The 17,766-nt window shown below is 37.0% G+C and overlaps 1 protein-coding gene across 1 annotated transcript in view; it reads right to left on the bottom strand.

The window, feature by feature from the left end:
- LOC122808425 (V-set and immunoglobulin domain-containing protein 1-like) overlaps positions 1-17,766 on the bottom strand; it is a 538,071-nt gene that overhangs the window by 450,410 nt on the left and 69,895 nt on the right. The gene's annotated exons all lie outside the window — the stretch shown is intronic.

Here is a 17,766-nt window from a genome sequence, read left to right as displayed (position 1 = left end):
GCCTGCCCAGCTCTTACCCCTTTAATCAACATGTATTTCCCTAGATCAGAAAATACAACTTCTCACCATAAAAAAAAACTAAATAAATCCCCTGGACAAAGCCTATGCTCCTTTCCTCTAACCACCAGAACTATTTCTAGCCTACCCACATTAAAATGATCCCTAAAAGAATATCTTACAAAATACTGGATGTGCTCCTGTGCCAATCCTGGCTGAACTTACTATAGTTCTCTCACCCCCTTCAACCTAAATTACACTTCACTATCCTCTCCAGTCCCCTACTCCACTCCTTTCTTTTGTTTTTCTCACTAACTTACCTTATCCACTTCACTCTTCTTATGATCTCCTTTTATCACCATATTTTTTTCCTTCTATAACCATAATATGAACACACACTCTCATACTAAGACATCTCTCAATTTTCCCCTCACTGTCTGTAATCAAATAATCTTGTATATCTCTTTAAAATATCTTATTATAATTGTCTCAGGTCTCATTTATCACATACTACTCTATGTAACAAATAATATGACTACTGAGTTTTCCTCACATATTTTCTCTATTTCATGTTGTTTTCATTGCATTTTACTAAGAAACATATGTTGAATGTTTTATTCTCATTACATTTTTTCACTCTTATGATTTGTAGTGTAACATGATACTTTGTGATTTAAAATGTCGGTACTTGATGTTTTGTAGTGTAACATGATACTTTGTCATTTAAAATGCCTGTACTTTATTTTTGAAAGATAATGTGATTGTGGAGCTTTTCTCCCTGGGCCTCTACTGAAAAAGACACTTTCTGGCCCAGAAGGACTTTCCCAGTAAAAAAAAAAAAGTCAGATAAATAAATAAAATAAATAAATATGCTAAGTAGCGGGAGCCCATCAGCACTAATCTTCCTCACTGAACCCTCTGTCTACAAGAGAAACAGCATGGAAAATATTAAAGTTAATATGAATAAATATATCAGATGTTTGTAGAAGTCAGTGCTGTTGTTCCTGCTACATCTCATTAGTCAGGCTCAACATGCTGTCATATGATGCATCTTTGCATCATGCTTGATGTATGAGATTGCTCTAGAGCTCCTGACAGCTAGCTTCCAGTGACATCTAAATAGAGGAATACAGACAGAGCTAATCTTCACTGCACCATTAATAAAGTATGCAGAAAGAGGAAAAACATGTAAAAATAAAATAACACACTGGTGGAATAACCCCAAAAGATTAAATACTGTGTTTCATCTGAGCAACCAGTATGCTCAGCTGTGGAAAAACTAGACATACAGTGAAGCGCAACTGTCAGATCAAAAAGTCCTATAACTCTAAATGCCATATTTCTGTTACAATGGGGGAAGAAATAGTGAAGAATGTATGACTGGAGACTTGCACCTGATTCAGTGTAATGGTGTTTATGCTCTGAGTGGTAGGTGCTAAGCTGTCTTGCACCAAATTATAGTATTACTGAAGGTATGCCAGGCAGGGTGTTTTTTTTTAATGATATATCTGTAGTGCTAAAGGTAGGTGAATCAGTAAAGGGAGGATGGAATGAACTGAGCAGTTGTCAGAGAAAAAGAAACGGGGTGAGTAGGACAAAGGAATTGCTATAGTCAATTCAAACAGTGTGACAGATGGTATTCACAGTACTAATATAAAATTCACATGTGCATTGTTTCCACTACACGTTCACATGGTCCTTGAAAACTGTATTTGGCTGGTTAAGTCCTGAAACTTATCTGAAATGAATTAGAACCATATTGCTTGCATTTACAAATCTCCAAATAATAGGGAGGCGGACCATCTGCTACTGTCAAATAATTACAAAATTATTGCATTTCTCTCAGTTTCACCTTTCTGTTATTTTTCTGTTATGAGTAACAAAGATAGGGATGATTGTTAAACCTAAACATCAGAACCGTAAACTTCACAGAGCTGTTACAGGTACAGATAATTACTGTTTTTATATTATCAAAGGTAGGTTACTTCTTTGTGATATTTCGCATGGTAGTTCTTATCATGAGCTGAGTACTTGCTCTTAGATTAAGTAGGCAGAAATGCTACCATTCCTGGAACAGAAACAGTTCTGACTTGTTTCTAGTTGTATATTATGTTTGTATGCAGGTATTTTTCCAGATTACTTAAAATCAGATGGGTTGGTGGTAAAATGAGAAATCAGACTGTTATCTTGTCTTTTAAGCAGTGTGCAAAAAGTCAATTTAATCATCTATGCTTACAAATTGCAGCCAACACGTACAATGGCCCTGTAAACAGCCACTGCCATTCACACAGTTTACTAGTCAAAAGGGGAAATGGAAGTAAGTTGCCAGACCTTTCTTTTGTATCACACATGCATGCACACACCTACAGACAATTTAGAAGTCAGCAATCTACCTACCATATGTCCCTGGAATGTGGGGAAAACTGGACCACCCAGAGAAAAACTACATGCAAACATAGAGACTGGGAGGACACGCAGACTCAGCACACAAAGACATCACACCCAGGAAATGAACCAGAAAACCTCTTACTGAGATACTTAACTAAAACACTGTTACAAATAAAAGGTGGGAATACTAACTTTTTAACATAGTGAGCCTTTCAATACTATCTTTAAATGTTAATGGTCTCACAGATATATAAAAAAAGAAAGAGTAGTGAACTATATTAAAAATGTAGAGTGCAAATAATTATGCTACAGGAGACATATTTGAAAAGAAATGAACATGTGAATTTGATAAAGGTTTTCAGGATGGTTATTCCGTGGAATACCTGGGAAAAAGGAAACAATGAGTACTTATATTACTTATATTATTTGCAAGAGGAGCTCCAGTAATGATAGAAGAGGATAAAAAAAGATTAATGTTAGATATGTAGTACTAAGGGGCTGCAGGCAAGTGAGGAGGATTACACTGGCATGTATTTATAGTCTGTTGAAATATGCTATAATGAAGCTTAAGAAAATTCTGGGAGAAATAGTCCATTTTCAGAAGGGAATATTACTTTTAGGTGGGGACTAGAGTTTGATTTACAGCAGGGAAGGTGTGTCTAGGGAGCCCAGAAGGGAAAATATAACAAAGGAATGTAGAGTTTTGAAGAAATTTATGAATATATTTGACATGGAAGATGTGAATTCAGTAATAGGAGGTTGGAGTGAATTTACATATCATTCACCAAGGTACAAAACTGTGCTAGCCTAGGAGGAACTTTTCACAGGAACATGTGCATTTAACTGAAAGTTTTGATATGCATCTAATAACAATTTCAGATCAAGCATCAATAATAACTAAAATAAAAATGCGGAGTATTGAAATAAAAATGAGACACTGGTGCTTTCCGACAAATCTTTTGAAAAGAGAGGAATTTAAGGAATGGGTAGTAGAAATTATTTGGGAATTATTATAGAAGGCAGAAATGTCTTCTGAAAATATAGCTAGGGAGTGGGATAAAATTAGAGTTTAAAAATAGGGTGGAAATAAAAGATAGAGATATAAGGTTAAGAAGCAACAAAATTTATTTAGAAGGACTGGCAAATGTTAAAGTATTGCAGAATAGGGAGAATCTCACAGAAGAAGAAGAAGAACAATTACAGAGTGCTAAGCAGAAAATAAAGGATTGCCTCAATAATATGCATGACTTTAGAAATATTGCTGTTAAGCAACTGTTTTTTTTTTTATTTTAATAATGCTAGAGCACAAAAACTTTTAGCTCAATGACTTGGACAACAGAAAGTACAAAGGTTTGTTGCCAAGCTTAGGAACCTATAACAAAGAAGATAATGAGGGATCCTCTAGAGGTGCTTGAAACATTTCATAAATTTTATGAAAGTCTGTATAAAGCAGAGGAATGCAGAGATCAAGAAAAGGTACAAAAGGAAATGTTTATGGAATAATTAAATATGCCAAGGTTAGAAGTAGAGGAAGCTCAATTATTAATATTTAGGATAGGAGGAGGTGAGATAAAAATGGTGATATATAACCAATCAACAGGAAAGTCCCCAGGAATAGATGGTATTCCTGTGGAAGTGTGGAAGCTAGAAGGGAAAAAACTGATAAAGATCTGGAAGGTTTTGTTTAACGGTATTGTAACAGGAGGAGAAGCACCAACTTCTTACGGTAAGGACACATCAGATCCAGATTCATACAGGTCCATTTCATTTCTAAACCATGATTATAAAGTGTTTATGTCTATAATAGCTAAAAGAATGGCACAAATGATGCCAGAATTGATAGAAATGGATCAGTGTGGTTTGTGGAGGGGAGGCAAATATTTGACAACATTAACAGAACATTGATGATCCAGAGGAAAGCTGAATTGTAAGAAAATACCACTGGTGTTGGTGAGTCTTGATGCAGAGACAGTATTTGACAGAGTAAGCTGGGAGTTTAGGAGAGATGAAGCATTTGCATTCCCTGATAAAATTATAAGGTAGATTAGGAGGGATGAGGGACCCTAGGCAAAAATTAAAGTGTGGGGGTTCCTCTCTGATAATTTCTGTTTGAGCAGAGGAACCAGACAGGGGTATCCTCTTTCTCATTTTTTATTTGTGCTATATTTAGAACAACTGGCAAAGAAAATAAGAGACTCAAAAAGTCAAGGATATAATTGGTATGGTGGTCAAGAAAAGCTGTCTCTGTTTGCAGATGATGTTGTTTTATACCTAATAAAACCAGAAAAGGACATTTTAGTGTTGTGGAACATTTTGAGGCAGTTTCAAATCTTTTCAGGATACAAAAATTAATGAACAAAGCCAACAGCTGTAAATTATGTACCCACACACAATTTGATTTAGCAATACCCATATTTATGGGAACATGATAAAATGAAATGTCTATGAGTATGGATTAAAAGGGATTCTGGTGTGGCAGCTAAGAATGTATGGGAAGAGACTAAAGAAAAGATAATACAGAAACTGATCAATTGGAAGCTCTGTTATATGGATCTGGACAGCAAGATACAAGCAGTTAAAATGTTTTTTAGTCTCTTTAGTTTTATACATAGGTCAGGGATAATTTTATCAACCAGAGAAGTTGTGGATAGCAATTAATAAAGAGCTGAAGGATTTTATCTGGGAAGGGAAGATGCCAAGAGTCAAGTGGGATAAGCTGATTCTTCCAAATGAACAAGGCAGTTTGGGATTAGCCGATTTGAATGGATATTTAAGAGCTACACAGTAAAGGCTTCTGTATAGCACAAACAGAAACCTATAATTGAAAGTGGAAAGGGATGATGAAACAGTGGAAGCTCAAGAAACAAGGAGAGACTGGGATTATATTTATAAAGTAGCAGAAAGTATTCTAAAAACTAAGCCAACATGGGAATGGAGAAAAGAGATTCTGTCGATAGGGATGACTGCAATTAGGGATACAAACAATAGGCAAGAGGGGGGCTTGAATTTATTGGAGAAAACTTGTAAAACAACCAAAGTATTAGGAGTAAGTAATTAGAGAGGGAATATAATAAAATGGGAAGACACCAAGAATTTGTTTAGGCTGCAGGACAGAGATTACCTTCCCTATCAAGGATTGATATCAGAGTATAGGCAGGGAGAAAGAAATAGGGAGCTCATAAGCAAAAGGCTAGCACTGGTAGAGTTTTTGGTAGAGTCTAGAATGGAAGCTGCTGTTAAAATAGGAATAATTAGTACAACATAGAAAATATTGCATGATAACTATAAGACTCAATCAGAGGAAGTTAGAAAGGATTGGGAAGCGAGACTGGATAAGCAACTCACAAAGAAACAAAGGGATATATTTTATTTATATATATATATATATATATATATATATATATATATATATATATATATATTTATATATCTATATATATATATATATATATATATATATATATATATATATATATGCCTCCCAAATATACAACAAAGTAAATAAGATTTAGAATCTTTGTTTGGGAGTGTTTACATAGGTATTTTATGCCCCAAGAAGACTCCAAAAAATTTTTCCTTAGGCATACAGCAAATTTTGGAGGTGTGATGGGTAAGAAAAGGGTAATTGGAAACATATTTTTGGGAGTGTAATGAGATGGCAGACTTTAAAGATTCCCTGCAAACTGTTCTGTCAGAGATACTGAGTGAGCAAATTGGTTTAACTAAGTAAATTATTTTTTGAGCTATGATACAGAATTGGAATTGCCTAGACATAGTAAGGCCTTGCTGAGTCTAATTATGGTAGCTGCCTGTGACAAAAGGAGGTACTGCCAGCACAGCTAGCTAGAATTTTGTAAATAATTATATGTCATTTGTGAATATCCACATGATTTATATAACATGCTTACGTTACAAATGTATTAGAACTGTATGTCTTGTGTATATCAAACTGATTTGTACAGATGTGTGTTGAAAAGGTATTTGCAAAGTGTTTGAGTTTGGACTGTATCTACAGTATGTCTACTGCAGAGAACCGAAATGTACATGCACTAATGTAACTATTTAAATGTATATGTTTAACAGAGGTGACTGGAGGGTTAACTTCAGTTCAGCAAACTTTAGAAAAATATCTGAAATTAAATCACTTTATAGGCTAGGCCATAAAGATGCTACCTCACAGTTTTCAAGACAGCTAGAGACACAAAGTCTGTACTAGGAAGATTTCTGTATCGTCTTTGGGGTGAATTAATTGCCATTCAGGAAGAGTGGAAGTGTTTAGTTGTTTTACGATCTCCAGAAGCTCAACAGATCTGAGCAAAAGCTCTTGTGTGTGTATTTTTATGGGTAGGTGCTAAATATTGCCAGCTGTCAGCAGTGGGGGTTTGGCATGGTAACTAGAGGTCAGATGACCAGAAATTATGTAATTCTGAAAGCTATCCCAACAGTAACATTTTAGATATTATTTTGAGAAGTCTCTTAGTGAGGCAGAGCATTCTTTAATCTGTCTTGGACCTGACAACAAGAAGAACCATTCACCACGTCATCTGCCTTGCTCTATTAGTAAGTTATTAGAGTGTAGTAATTCTCTTAGATACAGTCAGGAATATAGTGAAGCTTAGGTTCCTGTTCTCTAGTAACTATAGGTCCTTTGTGAATTGTTAAACTAAGTCCTATCATGCTGAATCGCATACAACCCTGTTCTCACTGGGTAAAGGTTCAGTTCTACCTGAAACCATAACGTTTTTACTGTCCTAAGCTAAATCTTTCTAAAGGAACCTCAAAACTGAGCCCATAACTTTCACTATCAAGAGGCACCGACTTACTTTGAGAATTTAAGTATGCTACGTTTCCTTACTTGACCAGACTTACTCTATTTGTGTATCTTGGGCTAAGCACCCCTCCTGTACTTCCAGCAGTCTACATATTCCCCCTTCCACATTAGATACCTCAATTTCATTTCTATCTTAATCTACCTCAACTATCCTTGTTTGTTAGCATATCACACTCCTTCCCCCTTCCCCTTTTGTACTTAGCCCTCTGCTATACTGCCTGTCCCTGCAACCATACATCTTGCCACAAGGTGGCACCTCTATTATTGTTCTCCTGTGATTTCCCTTTCTCCCACCCTTATGCTTATCTTCTGCCTCCATTAACCTTTCTTACCTGTCCTTTAACTGAAGCTTCTTTCTGAACTGCTTTTTAACCTAACCTCTCTTACCTTACCTTTATTCCTCTTACTCTAGCTCCTCTATATTTTTATCTCAACACATTAGATAACTCACTAATACATTTTCTCTAACCTACTGACTTACCTGTTTGTTTTTCCCTTTCTCTGATTGTTTCCTGCTGAACTCCACTCTCTTGTGTCTACCCGCTCCGTTCGCCCTGCGGGCTCACTCCGCTCCCCTCCCTGCCCCCAAATTCCACCCGCCCCTAGCACCTCTACATTTATTCCAACATAACCACACCCACCACATTCTGTAGCCAATCAGAACTTACTCCTCTCCGCCCACTCCATACACATCCCCTCCCATACCCACCCTCTCTACTTGTACACTTACCTATTTTATACAGTCTCTTTCCCTTCTCAACATGTCCTACAATCATCTTCCTCTCCTACTACTAACTCTTCTAACTATTCTTTCCTTTACCTACCTAATAACCTTCTATGAGCAACCTTTAAATCATACTGTTAACATTCCCAACAGACACACCCTAGCTACCCCCCCATCTACACTCACAACACATCTTAGTCTAACATACTGCAACTCATATCTTGAATCTAAATATCATTGTCTCTCACATATCAAATACCTTATTCTTAGACACACAAAACACTTGTACTGCTTCAAGCCCACACAACTAATTCACCTTATTTAAAGTCTATCATTAATTGATGGGGACATCCACCCCAACCCAGGCCCAAAAACCTCCACAATATCCCCTAACTCCCAACAAATGAAAACTACACCTACACCACATTCTAAACCTCCTAAATCTCTCACGATAGCTCATCTTAACATCCGTAGCATTTGCAACAAACTTCCAGCTCTTCATGCCCTTCTAGAAGTCCAACAATTTGACATTCTCTGTCTTACCGAAACCTGGCTCAAACCCTCAATAAAAGATAATGAAATCATCCCCCCTGGCTACAACATCCTAAGACAAGACCGTCTTAATAAAAAAGGTGGCGGAGTAGCTATTCTCTTTAAATCTGGACTGAATGTAAACAAATCAGCCCAAACCCCTCCTTACTATATTAACGCTGAACTTATTATTTCCAAACTCTCCCTTAACCCACACAAAACTATTAACATTATCTGCACCTATCTTCCCCCAGGCAACAACCCCCCCCATATTAGAAGACCTACTTAACTGGTTTTCAACGAATCTTCTTCAAGAAACTATATTGCTAGGTGACTTCAGTATTGATTGGAATGTATGTAACCAAACTAATCCATCCACCCTTATCAACCTGCATAGATTCAACCAAACCATTAACTCCACTACTAGAACAAATAAGAACAATAACAAAGATACCATACTTGACTGGATCCTTACAAACAGCCCCCAACAAAAGTATTCAACAGGTACCCTCCCAGACGACCTTAGTGACCACTCTCTCACATACATCATTAGGCACAAAACTCACCTAAAAACACCTCCCCTAATTCGCTTATCTCGCAGCAAAAAACATTTTGACCCTCATCAGTTTCAAAATGAACTTAGCCTGGTTAACTGGTCTCCTCTAAAAACTCTCCCAATAGAAGACGCTGTTAACCACTTTAATAAAACCTTTCTTACTATTTTAGATCAACATGCCCCCATGCGATCTATTCGCATGAAATATAAAACAGCCCAATGGCTTACAACCAACACAAAACAACTAATCCTTAATAGGAATAAGGCCTGGACACAGTGGCGAACCTCCAAAGACCCGGTTGATCACCTTAGCTACAAACAAAAAAGGAACGTGACAAAGTTAGCTATCATAAAAGATAAAAAGAACTTTTACACCCAGCTACAGCAATCCTTCCACCACCATCCACATAAATTTTGGAGATCTATTAACACACTTATTTCCCCCAGAAAAGTTGAAACTCCCAATCCACTTGGCTGTTGCCATGATTCTCCCTTACAAACAGCTAATGCTTTTAATAACTTTTTCACGTCTACAGTACTTAAACTGGCCAACCAACAAAGCCCTGACCCCTCTTTATTAGGTAGCCCAAGCTTCACTCCTCCACTTATGCAACTTAAACCTATACCTACCTCCTATATTCTTAATTTACTTCAAAAACTTAAAGCTTCTACCCCCTCAGCCGACAAACTGCCAGCCGAATATCTCCAGCTAGGTACCAAAGCTATTGCCTACCCTATCTCTATACTAATAAACAGAACCATAAAAGAAAGTACTATACCTTCACTCTGGAAAATCTCACACATCATCCCCCTCTTCAAAGGGGGTGATTCATTCGATTACTCTAATTACCGCCCTATAGCATTGCTATCTCCTATTGCAAAAATAATGGAGAAATGCATCCACAAACAGTTACTAAATCACCTCTTATCTAATAATCTCCTCGCTAACTGCCAACATGGCTTTCGGCCTTACCATAGCACCACCACAGCCTTATTACCCTTTATTGACTCCATTAATATTAACCGGAATAGCAATCTTCTTTCATCAGCATTCTTTGTAGACCTGTCTAAAGCCTTTGATATGGTGAATCACCAACTCCTCCTACATCGCTTAAAATCACTCTCTCTCGATAATCTTGCCTTAAGCTGGTTCACTTCCTATCTTCAAAACCGGAAACAAGCTGTTTTATGGAACAAAAATCTTTCTGAACTCCTCCCCACCACTTTAGGTGTCCCTCAGGGCTCCATCTTAGGTCCTCTTTTATTTTCAATCTTTATTAATGACTTGCATCTTGCCACCCCCCTAACTACTTGTATACAGTATGCTGATGACACCACCATCATTTGCTCTGCCACAAACCAAGCTGACCTTCACTACCTTACCCAAAAGACATTCACTACTATTGAGCAATGGTTCTCCAACCACTGTCTTCTCTTAAACCCTAAGAAAACTAAACTTCTCCTCTTCTTACCCACACACCTGTCTCCCTCTATTAATTTCACTATTTCTTCTAACAATGGCACCCTTATCTCTCCTGACCAAACAACCAAATTATTGGGTATTACTATTGACAACCTACTAAAATTTGATTTTCACATCAACTCCATCATAAAAGCAACTAATATAAAGTTAGGTTCTCTCTACAGAATCAGAACTTTCCTAACACCTGAAGCTAGAACTACCATAGCAAGAACACATCTTATATCTACTTTACTATATGCTTCCCCCATTTACACTAATCTATCTAAGCATAACATTAATAAGCTTACAATAGCCTACAACAACATTGCCAGATTTGCCACTGCCTCTCCATATAAAACTCATCACTGTCTGAACCTCTCTAACCTAGGATGGCTGGAATTACCCCACATAATTCAGTACTATCAGCTTACAATTGCCCACAAAGCCCTTTACCACCCTGATAATATACCCATGCTCTCCACCCTTATAAAACCCTACAACAACTTAAAAGCCCTACGCTCTTCTAATAAAATACTGATACAAACTTCTCTTTCAAAGAATACAGCAGGTGACTCCATATTTTCCAACTCAGTCGGTACAATCTGGAATCAACTTCCTCCAGACCTTATAGCCCAGACTTCCATTACACTATTTAAGACCAAACTGAAACTCTTTCTTACTAAACACTGGCTTTGCTCTTGCATCAATCCTAGTTGATCTAGCTCCTCTTCGACCTCCTATTCTCCTCCTATATCCCTTATACTTTCTCCCAAATCTATTTTCTTCAATTTATTTTTTTCCTTTCGACTTGAGATATGACTATCTCAGCTATATACCATTCTTTTCTAGTAACACTTTTATTAACTTTTTTAAATAACTTAATTCTTCTCTCCCTTTTTTCCCCCATAGCTCTACTTATATAACTTCCTTGTCTCTCTATCCCCCTTTTTTTGTAACTTCCTGTAATTGTTTTTTTTGGCCTTCCTTATTTGTGATTTATATCCATTGTGTATTTGGTATTCACTGTTTTGTTACCATGTAATAGATAGCGGAGCTTTTCTCCTCGGGCCTCCACTGAAAATGGACATGTATCCAGTTGGACTAGCCTGGCTAACAAATGTAAAATAAATAAAATAAATAAATAAAAAATAAAATGTTGTTTTTCTTTATTTATAGGAGCCTGTCCTGCAATGTTATTTTAAATATTTTCTGTGTTTGAACTCTGATGTCACTGTGAATATATATTTAGTATTTTCTAGTTGTTTTGTTATTTATTATTAAATATATTTTAACCTTTCATTATGGCTGATCTTTGTAGTGATATTTAAGTTTTGAGGGTATGTGCATATTCATTTGGTGACACTGTGTGGGCCACTCCTAATAGTCTTGCTCTTGGTCAAACTACCATCTATATTAATATTAATATTACACAGTAATATTGGACATCCTTTGTTAAGGGTCTTAAGGTAGCAAGCAGGAATGATTGGTGGCAGCAGTAACTGCCTTATAGCCTGGGCAGAAGGGGACATAGCTAGTAAACCTGTTCCAGCCTTTCCCAAGTGTGTGTGTGTGTGTGTGTGTGTGTGTGTGTGTGTGTGTGTGTGTGTGTGTGTGTTAATCAAACCTCAAAGAGTATGGGTGTCAGCTACTTGGGCAGGGACACAAAGCACTGGTTGGACAGACAGGCTGCTGGAGGTCTTGGCTTGGTCACTCAGCTGAGATCTCAACTCTATAGCTGTATCAGTGGGGAGTCTTATTGGGAATCTGGAGGAAGAGGGAGAAACCAGCCCTGGACTGAATGTGGTTTCTGTGTGCTCTTAAGGGAAATTGCACTTGATGCAGAGAGCTGCATCTGGAAATACTGTGTGTGTACCTGTTATCCTCCCAGTGAACATCCCCTACAGGTGCCAGAGGTGATGATTGAGGTTCCTTGATTACTGGCCCAGAGGTGGAATATCCACATCACATATTGGTTGGCAGTGGTAGGTTGTCACACTGCCAAAAAAGCAATTACTAGAAAATGGAATTAAAGTCCAAACCAACTTTACTAGTGACAGTGAATATAGTAACAGAGATAAAACAACTGGAACTGGGATCTTTAGAAAAGGGTAGGAGCAATTACAAAGGAAAAATGGGAATTTTGAGAACAATACATGCAGAGGAGGAACGAGATTTAAAAGAAAGCAGGATCTGAATGAGCAATATGCTTGACTGACAATGACGACAGAGATTATAAATGATGTATAATGTTTGCAGCTACAATTATGTCAACATGGTTTTGTGATGTGTAATGTTTGCAAATAAAATTATGTCAGAATGGTTTGTTTCCATTTATATCAATGTATGATTGCCTATGTCATATGTGACAATTTAATAAAGATGTTTCTTGTTTAAAAAAAAAAGAAAACATCTTGCAGTGAGGTGAGCTGATTCTTCCAAATGAACAAGGCAGTTTGGGATTACCCGATTTGTATGGATATTTCAGAGCACCTGTAGGGGATGTTCACTGGGAGGATAACAGGTACACACACAGTATTTCCAGATGCAACTCTGCATCAAGTGCTGTTTCCTTTAAGAGCACAGATAAACCACATTCAGTCCAGGGCTGTTACCCATTGCACTACTATGCAGACTTTAAATCAATTTAAGTAACAGGAAAATTAAATTTGTTATGGAAAGCAGCAGATTATAAGACTGAGCAGCAATAAAAATGTGGTGTCTTTTGTCAGAATGCAATTCAATAAATATAAAGTGAGATCTGAGATTAACACTATTATTGTTTTGTAGCCCTTGTTAACTGTACTGTACTAACATAATAAAACATCCAGAAGCTGTTTTATTAACAGTTTTGAATGTTTCCTAGAACTTCAGTTTTGTACATAGTTTTTAAATGACTTGTGTGTTCTCTTAATTAAACATTAAAAAGTATTTTGATAAATAGAATTGACACTGGACAGTTATTTCTTTGTATTTATCTGCAACTTCAGGTTCTAGACCATTAGGTAACTATTGCACAGTCTAGCTGCTGCTATTACTTATAAGTATAGTCATGCAATGATTGTGTTGTAAAAAAGGACAGTATTAATGTCCTACTCTAAAGCCTGTTTAAAATTAAATGCACATGATGGTTACATAATGTTAGCAGTAGGGCATGCAGCCACTGAATTAGGCAATGCAGCACTTCATTTGGAAAGCAGTACAGCAGTAATAATATATATATATATATATATATATATATATATATATATATATACAGAGTAGCAGAAGAGGAGAAAGGCTTCCCTTTTCAGTTTAAGTTATAAAGAACAGACAAAAGAATAACATCACTGCTTTAACTACTGCTTGTGCTCCTTGGAATCTGGATTACTGTTTATATCTGTTAACCCATTCTCTCCAGTGGAGCTCAGGAAGTTTGCATTCTAACTTCCAGTGGTGGCATCTTAAACCTTTTGGCACAATCAGATTATATCCTCACCGTTCAAACAGCTATAGATATCTTTAGAACCTTAAGTGTTAGTAAAGAAGTTAAAATAGCAAACTGTTCAGCATGAACAAATGCTTAGAGCGGGTTCATTCATTACATTCTAAGGGCAGTGTTCATAGTCTGGGGCTTCAAATATTTGTAGCAGTGATCCATGAAGAGAGGCACTATTAAGTTATGGAAATCCTGGACTGTCAGGCTGACAATGGAAATGTGGAAGACTTTTTTTGTGAACATATCCCTGTATCAGTAATGTGTAGTTTGATTAACGCATAAGTGGTAGGAGGACACTACTACTCTGTTAAAGGGGATTACACGTATGCAGATGAGTTCAATTTATAGACGTGAATCTATAATAGACTAATTTGCATATAAAGTGTATAAATCACCCTGAAGTTACACCAGAAAGCAGCCAGGTTTCAGTCAGAGTATAGAGATGAAAGGGGAGCTAAGGTATTGCTTCATTTTTACCAGAGAGATCGCTTAAGTAAATGCTTTATTTTGATACTTCTGCATAAGTGGACATTTTATTAAATGGGTTGCTTGGGTGAATGCTTCATTTCAGTGATTGTGCATACTGGGGCATGTTACTGAAGGGGTCATTTGGGTAAATTTTTCACTTTGGTGCTTGTGCATACTGTGAAATGTTACTGAAGGGGTCACAAAGGTCACTTCATTTTGATGCTTGTGCATACTAAGAAATGTTACTGAAGGGGTCGCTGGAGGAAATAATTAATTTATGTGTCAGGAAAGTGCTTGTGCATGCATGGTCAGACTGCTGAAGTGATCATTAGGCAAAACAATTTATTGTATCATTTTAGTGCTTGTGCATACTTAATGAAAACTAATGAAGGGGTTGTTGGGGAAAAATTTCATGTGTGTGTCAGGGAAATGCTTATGTATACTTGGACAAACAAGTTTGCAGATTGTAACTCCAACATCAAAGGTGAAACATTGTATTTAACATTGGATGTGTGTAGGGTTATGAGACTGTAAACTGCAAAACTACCCCATTAGCATACTACACTTTACAATATCTCTCATTTGTATCTCATTATTTTTTAGGCCTTGCACATTAGCATAAATGGCCTCTATGAATCGAGGCTTTGCTAAGTTCTTTTGTAAGCTCCAGGAATACAGCTATCGTATTTGCACAGGTGACTATGAACACCGCCCTAAGTCTTAAACTAGAATTTATATATCACAGTAAATACTAATTTTTGTAATATTTTGTAAACCACTAACAATGCTTCAGTAGAATCTCAAGCTACAGAGATACCCTCAACATCATTTTCTTTGCCCAGCTGTGAGCTTTCAATTGAGGCTAAGCACTTCTGTCTGCATTGATTGGTTTCTGAGATATTTAGATAAATATGAAAATTATGACAGTATAACTTAATAGCATATAAACATTCAATATTTTTAGTTGTAACAAACGTCAGTCAAGTAACAATGTAATTGTGCTACCCATCATGAAAACTTTGAGATGACATATTTCAATAGCTTACATGTATCATGGTTTTGGAATTATTTACGTTAATATAAACAGGCACTATCAGATGCCTAGAGGTAGCAGTAAGAATGATCCTAGACCGGTACCTGGTGGTGCTGCTAAGGTTTAACGTGTAAATCAGTTAAGGTGTTTAGATAGTTTATTCTAAGTTGTAGTTTTATTTTTCTGACAAAGTCTAATTACAATGTTCTTTGCTTCTGAACTCCCAGATGAAGGGTAAATTGCCATTATTTAGTATTTCAGATTACAGGGTTCTCATTTTATGTACCAACAAAGTTTTGAAGTAAAAATCTGCTTAGTACTCCAGGATATAGAATTAAGTATATTTTGAAATTGAGAGATACATTTTTTTCCAGAGGCCTGTAAGATTTTAGATAATATAAATGACCAGTGCAACCAGTACATATCTTTGAAGCTAATGATTAAAACAGCTTTTGAAACCATATAGTAGGCAACTTAATATAACAGTAGATGTTTGAAAAGGTTACTGCTGCAGTATTCATTACTGATGAAGACTCATCTACCAAGATACCTCATATATACAACAAGTCGACAAAGTTCAGGCAGCTTCTTTGCATGTCATACATCTGCCTTTAGCGAAATAGGATGTGCTAGTATAACAGGAGTATATAAAAGTGACAAAACTCAGAGATTTCTTGCCTCATAAATGGGAGACCTAGCTCTTGGTCCAGTGCAGTATTGAAGAAAATGGGGGGATCTTGATGAGAAAAAGGGAAAAACGTACCCCACCGTGGCAAAGGTAGTAGTAATTCAGTGGTTTGAAGGGAGCTATCCATACTACAACCATGATCCATTTCGACATCTACAGTTAAGGTACATTACATACACAGTGGTATTATATTCTCCCTAAGGTCACTGTTGCAGTATTCATTACTGATGAGGAGAAATGCCAAAGTTCAAGAAAAACGGGTGGAATGAGCTGAACCAGAGTCCAAAATGTCCTGTAGACCTGCCTAATGATACTAGTCTTAGCTTAGAAAATGCATTCAGTTTGTGCTGTAGGGTGTATGTTTTTACAGAGGATCAAGTATCTGCTTCCAAAATGGATATGAAGTCTCAGTCCTTCCAAAAAGCCCTAGAGGTGGCAACTATCTTAGTAGAATGAGCCTAGACATTCTTGAAAGGATATTTGGCATGATTGGACTAGCAGAACTGAATGGAAAGGCTAGAACTGAGCAATTCACACAAGTACCAGAGAATACCCTGCTTGAGATGGGTCCTGTACTTTATTCTAGCTCCAAAGAGACAATTGTTTCCATTTAGATAAATAAGATTTCCTATTAGCAGGTCTGCTTATCTCCTTCGATACCTGATGTACATTCTCAAAAAAAAAAGCTGAATAAAAGGAATCAAAAACCTACCATTCAAACAATTCAATTCTGTTAACAGACTTTCAGATGAATGAGAGACCCCTTGCCCTGTGTGAGCAAGTCTATTCTGAGGAAGTTTCTGGTGATTGGCCTTGGCCAGTTGCATAACATGGGAGAACCTGTGTTAACTGGGCCAAACATAAATCACCAATGTCATCTCAGGCAAGTCCTTCCAGATCTTTTGAAGAACAATGGAATAAAAGGAAAAAAGCATAGTGAAACACACCTGTTAAGGGGAATGAAAAAGCATCTGTCTGCTGGGACTCTATACAAAGTGCCCCAGGTCAAAACTGCTAGTTTTCTGTTGAGATTGTAAACAAACTGATCTGTTTGAAGGAATTCCCACTGGTTGGCTATTTTCTACAAGACCTCCCAGTGTAACATCTACTCATGAGGGTCTATCCCAGATCTGCTCATGGATTCTTCTCTGAAAGGATGTAAGTTGCTAGAAGGAACAGGCTGTTATGAATTTATGTACCACATTACAGTGGTATTGTTTGTCATTACAGTAGGATTGCCTGGAGACCATAAGTGATTCAGAGTTTTCAGGACACTGATGAGACAATTTCTTTGAGGTTGATGTATTTGTACCTGTTTTTTTGGACCCCATATTCCCTTGCATTTACCCCTAAGAAGTAATGTCCCTAGCAAAGTCTGAAGCATCTGGAGCCACTATCTGAGAGGAGCTGAAAGGAAACAAAGGGACCTCTATCTTGGAAAGAACTTGTTTGGCCCACGAAATGAGTTCTTTCTTCACAAATTTGAGCACTCAAGTCTTTCTCATGTGAAGTGTGGTATGAGGAAACATCAGGCTGGATGAGGCTATGAAACCTAGTGCTCTTGAGAATTCTGTCAAATTGGGCATTTCCTTGTGAAAAAGATTGAGAAGATA

Source organism: Protopterus annectens, chromosome 8.part0 (assembly GCF_019279795.1).
Source record: "Protopterus annectens isolate FY-2018-M chromosome 8.part0, PAN1.0, whole genome shotgun sequence".
Taxonomy (NCBI): Eukaryota; Metazoa; Chordata; order Ceratodontiformes; family Protopteridae; genus Protopterus; species Protopterus annectens.
The sequence above is the reverse complement of the archived record's forward strand: the minus strand, read 5'-3'. Positions and strand labels throughout refer to the sequence as shown.